We start from the raw sequence: 8,351 nt of genomic DNA, 5'->3' as shown, positions 1-8,351 counted from the left end.
CCACCCGCACGAATGACCCACCCAACCCGCACGAGCCAACCCACCTAACCCGCACGCATGACCCACCCAACCCGCACGCATGACCCACCCAACCCGCACGGCCGGCACAACCCGCACGGCCCGCACAACCCGCACGGCCCGCACAGCCCGCACAATTCGCACGACCCGCACGGCCCGCACGGCCTAACATCCATTTTAAAAAAAAAAACGGCTAGTTTTTTGTATCTAACGGCTAGTTTTTTAAGTGTATGATCATCCATTCTATTTTTCCTATAAATACCAATTCCATTTCACTCAAATTTCCACACAAATTCAAGCTTTCTTTCTCTCTTACTTAAAAATTCTTATTGTTCTCAAATTCTCAAGTGTTATATAGAGTTATATTTTTGTTAAAAAAAATCTCCTTAATATTATTATTAGTATTCTTAAGATTCTAAAAAAAAAAAGTTCTTCTCCATATTATAATTAGTAATCATACAAAAAAAAAATGAGCTCAAGAGGAGGAATGGGAAGGAGTCAAAGTGGTGGTCGAAGTGGTAGCCAAAGGAGTGGTGGTGCAAATTTTTCGTATGAAATTAATACGGAAAATTTAAACCAATTTGTCAATGAATATGGAGATTATGGTTTAGGAGATAGGCAAAATATTCAAACGTCTCCACCACAACATTTCTCCCACGAGTCCCACCAATCATCAAGTTCAACTATGCCACCTCCATCGCAACCAACATCTCAACCTTCATCTCAAGGTAATTTCTAATTAAATTTTTATTGTTATGAATATTTAAAAAAACTATTATTAATGATTATAAAGTTAGTTTAGTTTCCAATTTTCTATGATTTACAATTAGTTAATTACCATGAAAAATGCGTTTAAATAAGTATAATTAAAATATTTAAAATTTAAAAGCTTATTTTCATGAATAGCATTTAAAAATTAATTTTAATAATTTGATTTATGAAAGGTGGTGGCGGTGAAAGTAGAGGTCGAGCACATTTTTCTTGGGTGTGGAAACATTTTGAACGAGTTGAGGTCACACCCCCGGGATGGCAACCTGGTCAACCAAAGAGGTTCACGTGTACATGCCTAGTTTGCAAGGCGCTAGGTGCAAATGTCAAGTCATATAATTGGAAAACGGGAGATGGAACCGGAACCTTGAGTCGGCATTTGCAAAATAAACACGACTTGTTCGAAAATGGCCCCCGTCCTTCGGGGGGTGGCGTCCAAACACAATTGGGTGGATACATGAACCAACCCGGCGGAGGTACACCTTTCATTTATAATAAAGATAGAATGATTGATGAAATGAGTACTTTAGTTATTGCTAATGAATACCCTTTTAGTTACGGTGAAAATGCAAACGTTGAGCATTTTAATAAAGTTGCATTACAACCTGCATTTACTCGTGTCCCCCGAAATACCCTAAGACGTTATACACAAACTTCTTATTATAAGTATAGGAGTGGTTTGATTGAATTATTTCGTACTTTTGATGGTCGTGTTAGTTTTACAAGTGATACATGGACTTCTAGTTTTGGCGAACCTTTTCTTTGCATTACTGCTCATTGGGTGGATGATGATTGGTTTATTCAAAAACGTATACTATGTTTTCAAGCTATGGAAGAAAGGCATACCGGTTTTAACATCAAAGTTCGTATTTTGGATTGTTTAAAAGAATTTCACTTGAATAATAAAGTTTTTTCTTTGTCTCTTGATAATGCAACTGCAAACACAAAGTGTATTGACTATTTGAAAAATGACTCCGAGTTGAATTTGTTGTTGGGTGGTAGTCTCTTGCATGTTAGATGTTGTGCTCATATTTTGAATTTGTCTGTTCAAGAGGGTCTCGCTGAGTTGCAACCATTGCTAAACCCAATTAGAACAGTTATAAAATGGATTAGGATTACTCAGTCAGTTAGAAGAAAGTACATAGCTATGTGTAAAGAGAGAGGTCTTAAGAAAAGACAATGGTCTATTGATACCCCTACCCGTTGGAATTCTACTTTCAAGTTGTTGAGTGATGCTATAAAGTATCGTGATATTTTGACCCAACTTTACAATGAGACTCGTGTTGATCCTACTGAGTTAATAACCGAAAGTCATTGGACTAATGCTTCTTTTGTTCGTGATGTTTTAAATGCTTTTGATAGTGCAACTCATATTTTCTCTTATATTTATGAGCCTAACGTTCATTTAGTCATAATTGAGTGTGTTAAAGTTGTTCACACCATCGAAGAGCATATGAAGATTGATGGACTTCGTCCCGTTCTTGATAGCATGAAACGTAAGTGGCATACTTATTTTAGTGAATTTCCAATCATTTATGGAATTGCTGCTATTCTTGACCCCGGTGTCAAAGCTGAAGGTTTGGAAAATCTTTTAGAATTTTATTATACAAGTTTAAGTATCGATTATGATGTTAGTGAATATATTAACAAATGCAAATCTGTTTTGGGAGACCTTTATGATCATTATGCATCTATTTATGGTTTTGATTTGGCAACACCAACTACTACTAGCACTTCCGATTCTAGATTTGGTTTTCTTGATAAAGTTATGAAAAAAAAAACACAAAGCATCTACATCATTCTCATCATCATCTTCTTCAACACTTGCTATTAATGATTATTTGTCATATCAACATGAGACCAACAACAACTTTCAAATTATGAAATGGTGGCAAGAACATAAAAAAAGTTTTCCTATATTGGCGAGAATTGCAAAAGATATACTTGCAGTTCCCGCTTCATCTGTTGCTTCCGAGTCTGCTTTTAGTGCAGGTAGAAGAGTGTTAGATGAAAAAAGATCTCGCTTAACTCCGGAAAGCATTCAAATTTGTGTTTGTAAGAAAGATTGGGATCAAGCTGAAAGAAGAACTCAAGGTTTAAAGGAAGACGAAGACGATGAAGATGATCCTGTGATGATATTGGAGTCGTCAACGGATGATGCAGCTTCCGGGGATGATGATGCAACAAACATGGGTGGCTAGAAAAGTCTAAATCAGGTACGCTAAGAACTACGTGGGCTTTGATTCTTTCGGGATACGTAGGCAACTTATTTTTCGAAAATTACAATTTAATTGCAAAATTAAATTTTAGTTTTCTAAAGATAGGTCCAAGCCCCCCCCCCCCAAATTTCAAAAGAAGTACAATATAAGAACTACGCTGGCTTTGATTCCTTATTTTATAATATAAGGATACGTAGGCATCTTAATTAAGAGCAAGCCATCAAATTGTTAATTTTGTAAAAATTAAAACACCACACAACCCACCCGACCCTAACCCACGAACCCACCCGACCCTAACCCACAAACCCACCCGACCCTAACCCACCTAACCCACAAACCCACCCGACCCTAACCCACTTACCCACCCGACCCTAACCCACCTAACCCACAAACCCACCCGACCCTAACCCACTAACCCACCCTTCGACCCACCCTAACTCACTAACCCACCTTGACCCGTCTAACCCACGAACCTAGCTCGACCCACCCATGACCCGTCTAACCCACAAACCCAGCTCGACCCACCCACGATCCGTCTAACCCACAAACCCAGCTTGACCCACCCACGACTCGTCTAACCCACGAACCTAACCCTGGTGTGTCCAACTTCTCCGACCCAACCCACGACCCGGCCCACCCTACCCTACGTGTGTCGTGCCGTGTGTCATGAAATCCCAACCCGCGACCCACCTAACCCTAACCCAGCTCGCACGACTCGCACGGTGGACACCTCTAGTCACAAGTGTGACATAGTAGGTGCCAATTGGGGTAGCTCCCTGATTGGAAGCTCCATATTTAATGGGCTATTTTTAAAGGAAGGAAATCCGTTCGATGTGTAATCCAAAGCTATTATTTTATAATTAATTTTGTTAGTTATGAGTTAAAGGTAAGTTGACTTGTGAATTGTATAGCGAGCATGTTTTATTTTTTTTTATCGATGCTAAGATATTCATGTTAGTGTGGTGCATATGTACTCAGCTTTTGCTGATTCGTACTTTTGTGTTGTGTTTGGCTTTCCTTTGGATTGGCCCTAGAATGACCCATTTATATGGTGAGTAGAGAGTTAAAATAAAGAGAAAGTGACAAGTACTTGAGCATGAAAAATATGAAGGGAATGAGTGCAGAGAGTTACTTGTTATGCTTTCTTAGTTACATATTTTGGATTATTGATTTATTGATTATGGACTAACATTGCTATGTTTATTTTTAAGTTGGTTTTAAAAAGGGGCATGTTTGAATTGGTTCCAACTTGTGAACGATTTAGTTTTACTTTTGTTTTGAGGTTGTGAACTCAAGTCTTATTTTGAAAAGTCGATTTATATTTTAGACTTTCGCCGTGTGACTTTGAAAAATAGCCTTAGCCGTTATCACGGTGGGGTTAATATTTTGGTTATTTTCTAAAAAGGGTTTTATTTAGAGTAAAAAGAGTATTTTAAAAGAAGGAAATTTCTAGGGTATTACAAAGGACGGCTGGGGTTTTTCAGGAGTAGGGGCGACTGGACGGCAGGAGGAGGGTTGTGGGTTTTCCGATGCAGGAGGGGATTGTGGTGGTTGGGGTTTCGGTGGGCAATGGGGCTGTATTTTTGATTTTTTTTTAATTTTTTTTGGCTAATTAGCTGTTGACACGTGGCATTTATTAAAAAAAAGAAGAAGAAGAAATTAACCTTTTCAACAGGTAACCGGTAATTGGGATTAAAGAAAAAGAAGAACCCCCAAAGTTCGGATTATTCTAGAATAATCCAAAATTGGGATTATTCTAGCAAAATTCATGAAAATTGGGATTATTATTTCTAATTTTTCCAAAATAATATTCTCCCAAATATTCATACATGTCAAAGACAATAACACGATATTATGCAAAAGAGTAAATGACCACTATAGATGATAACATGATATTATACACGTATGTTATATGTGATCATATTTGATAGTGTTTTTTTTTCATTCTCTTACTATATTATAGCTATTATTTTTCATATTTCGATATTACTCTCCTTAGTATGTTTGTTTTTATTTTTATATGAATAGGGCTTGATTTGCTCGATTATCGGTTTGATTGCGGGTTAATTCTTCTAGCTAACGGAGATGTTTCGCATGCAAGAAAAGGCATGGTACAATTTGCCTGTGGCAGATTACGTACTCCCCGCCAACCCACTTGTGGCCATCTTTAGCTTTTTGATGTGCTATTTTGATTCCTAATTCCCATTTTTATTAATTCATAATTCTTCTTAATTTGTTAGAGTTGGTTTTATTATCAATAAACAACTAGAAATAGTGTTATTGAGTGTGATTAGGTTTGTAACGAAAGTTGATTTTTAATTAATTTTAGAGCCCTAATTAAAATTAAGAGTTTTTACGCATGAAAATAGCTAATTGTTCTTGCTATGACTTATATGACGTTGTATTGTTGTTATCAATGTCTTTAATAGTATGATTCCTGAAAATAGGTATGATTGCATAGGGAAGTCACTTGCTGATCGAAAGAAACTCTTGGTAATATTATATAAGGAGCATCAGTATTTATTGATTTAATTATGAGAAAGGGATTGTTTTAGTGTGTTGAGTCGTATTAGTGGGGATACTTATTCCTAGATGTCTTTAGTTATTGATTTATTCCTAATTAATTCGTTGCCAGAATTTCGATTTGTATAATTTCATATATTTGTTTGATTATTTTCTTAGCTTAAATTCAAGTCAATTTAATTACTTTGAATCAGTTAATGTCTTGGGCTTCGACCCCGACCCTTATTTGCCTGACTACATAGTAGTTGGTCTTATTAAGTACTCCCTCCATTATTAAATACTTGCTCCGCTTTCATTTCCGGCCGTTTTTAAATACTTGCTCCATTTCCTTATTTGGAAAGCTTTTACAATATTTAATTCATTTCTCTCAACTAGTACCACCCAACATAAATCATATTTTATTACTTTCACATTCTCTCACCTCCAATTCTCTCACCTACTTTTGTTTTTTACAAAATTTTATTCTTCCACCAACCCCATTACCTCCATATTTTATTACTTTATCTAATTTCTCCTAAAACTCCGCGCATAGAGAAATGAAGCAAATATTTAAAAACGGAGAGAGTAATATTTTTATTAGGTGCGCAACACATCTATAAATAAAATAATACAAAATATATTGAATCTTATTAAAATACATATCAAACTTTATTAGAAATTATTTGAACTTATTGGACTTGTTATGAGTAGTCTTCAATGGTGTGGATTTAAGAGTCGGAAAATTCTGTTCTGAAAAAGAAAAAAAAAAAAAAAAAAAAAAAAAAAAAAAAAGAAGGAAAATTCTCTCACATGAAAAGAAAATGATGACTTTTGATGTGTTTATTAACTTGTATGTGCTATGTGCAATTAAAATGTTTTGGGCCTATAATATATGGGCTTGGTCATGGCTATGCTAGTGTTTTAGTTAGACTTAGCACTTAGTCACGTGGCACACACATATGTTATTTTCAAATTAATAACTACCATGTCAATCTATATATGTACGTTTAATTGGCAAGAGTTTATTTTAGGATTAATACCATTTTTTAATTCCAACTTTGTCCAATTTATTTTAAATAATCTCAACTTTCAATTATTCTGCAATAATCCCAATTTTAGGGTGTGTTTTCATTCTTTGGTCCGGATTACCGGTTACTTGAAGAAAGGGTTAAAAAAAATTTAAAACCATTTATTTAACACGTGTTGCATGCTAATTGGTTTATCAAAATAAAAATAAATTAATTAAGATAAAATTAAAAAAAAAGACCCATTTTCTCTCTCCTCCCCTTTGTTGTTCATCCATGGCTATTAGCTGCCATGGCAACCACCACCAATCAACCTACCTCCCCTCACCATCACCCCACCGCAGCACCCCTCCCCTTCCCCTTAACCACCACACGCAACCTCTCCGGTGAACAACCCCTCCTCGCCGACACTACACGCTCAATCCCCCACTAGCGAACACCACGACGCAATCCTGGTTACGGTGGCGTGGTTGTGGTTGTTGTTGTTGCAGTGAGAAGCAGAGCTGGGCTATGGTGGCGTGGTTGTTGCAGCAGTGAGGGTGGCTGTGATATGCGAATTGGTGGCGATGGTGGTGAAGGTTGCTGCAATGTGAGGGGTTGATGTGGCTGCGCTTGCCGCTGCAATTTGATGCTGGGAGCAGGGGACTTGGATGGTGGCCATGGTGCGCAGGGACTGGGATGGTAACCATGGCGAAAAAACCCCACAAACACGCCTGAAATGGAGGGGATGGTGGCTGGCTGGCTGCCATTAATGGAGGGGCTGTTAAGGACCACTCACGTGGCGACACGTGTCCAGCAACCTACAATAGAAGGTTGTTGACTTTTGTTTACCGGTTTGGGTATGAAGAATGATAACCCACCTCGAAGTTGAGATTATTGAGGAATAATCCAAAGTTGGGATTAATAAAAATAAATTGGTGAAAGTTGGGATTAAAAAACGGTATTAATCCTTCACTTTATTAGTTTTTCCATTTTCGCACTCAATGTTTCACACAAAAATATGTCCATAGAGAATAGATCATTTTCCAACATAATGCATATGGGGCTACTATTATACAAAGAACAGAGTTTAATCTCGTCATATTTTAATTTCTAATTTTTCTTTGTATTTAGTTTAATTTGTATTATAAATTGATTAACAGGACCTACACTATATTTTTTTAAGGTAAATCGCACGTTATCGTCCTAATCTTAGGAGTCACTCATATCACTAAATGATTCATGGATGTAGCATCTTGTGGACTTGTAAAATGTGGTCTAACCTTCCATCTCGCTAACGGTGCGACGCAGGCTTAACATAGGATATTAAAATAAAAGTTAATTCATATCACTAAATGATTCATGAAACTTAATGTAGGATCAATATACATATACTAAAAGCGAATATTGACATTTAACACTTGTCATACTCTGGTGAAAACTTTTCCCTTCAATTTTTTTTTTTCTCCTTTTATTACCAAATTAAATCTTATTTATTTATCTATATCCTTGTATATAACATCTCCAAAATCTCCAATAAAAAGATTACATTTAATTAGTATCAAATCCAAAAGGAATGTTGTAGCTTGATTTTAAGTTCCATAAACGAAAACAATATTCATTTTTTTTTTATGGAAAATGCGTATATTACTTAATATTTTAAGTATCTTTATATATCATTTTATACTATAAGATATCTAATAATAAATATCACAAAAATATTCTATATTTTTTGCACTATCAAAATTTCAAATATTATTCTAATAATTGACTTATATGACAATATGACATATTCATTTGCCAAATTTGATATAGATAATTTAGGCTACAAAAAAAATCA

This window comes from Chenopodium quinoa, unplaced genomic scaffold (genome assembly GCF_001683475.1).
Source record: "Chenopodium quinoa cultivar QQ74 unplaced genomic scaffold, ASM168347v1, whole genome shotgun sequence".
Taxonomy (NCBI): domain Eukaryota; kingdom Viridiplantae; phylum Streptophyta; class Magnoliopsida; order Caryophyllales; family Amaranthaceae; genus Chenopodium; species Chenopodium quinoa.
This window is presented reverse-complemented; position numbering follows the sequence as displayed.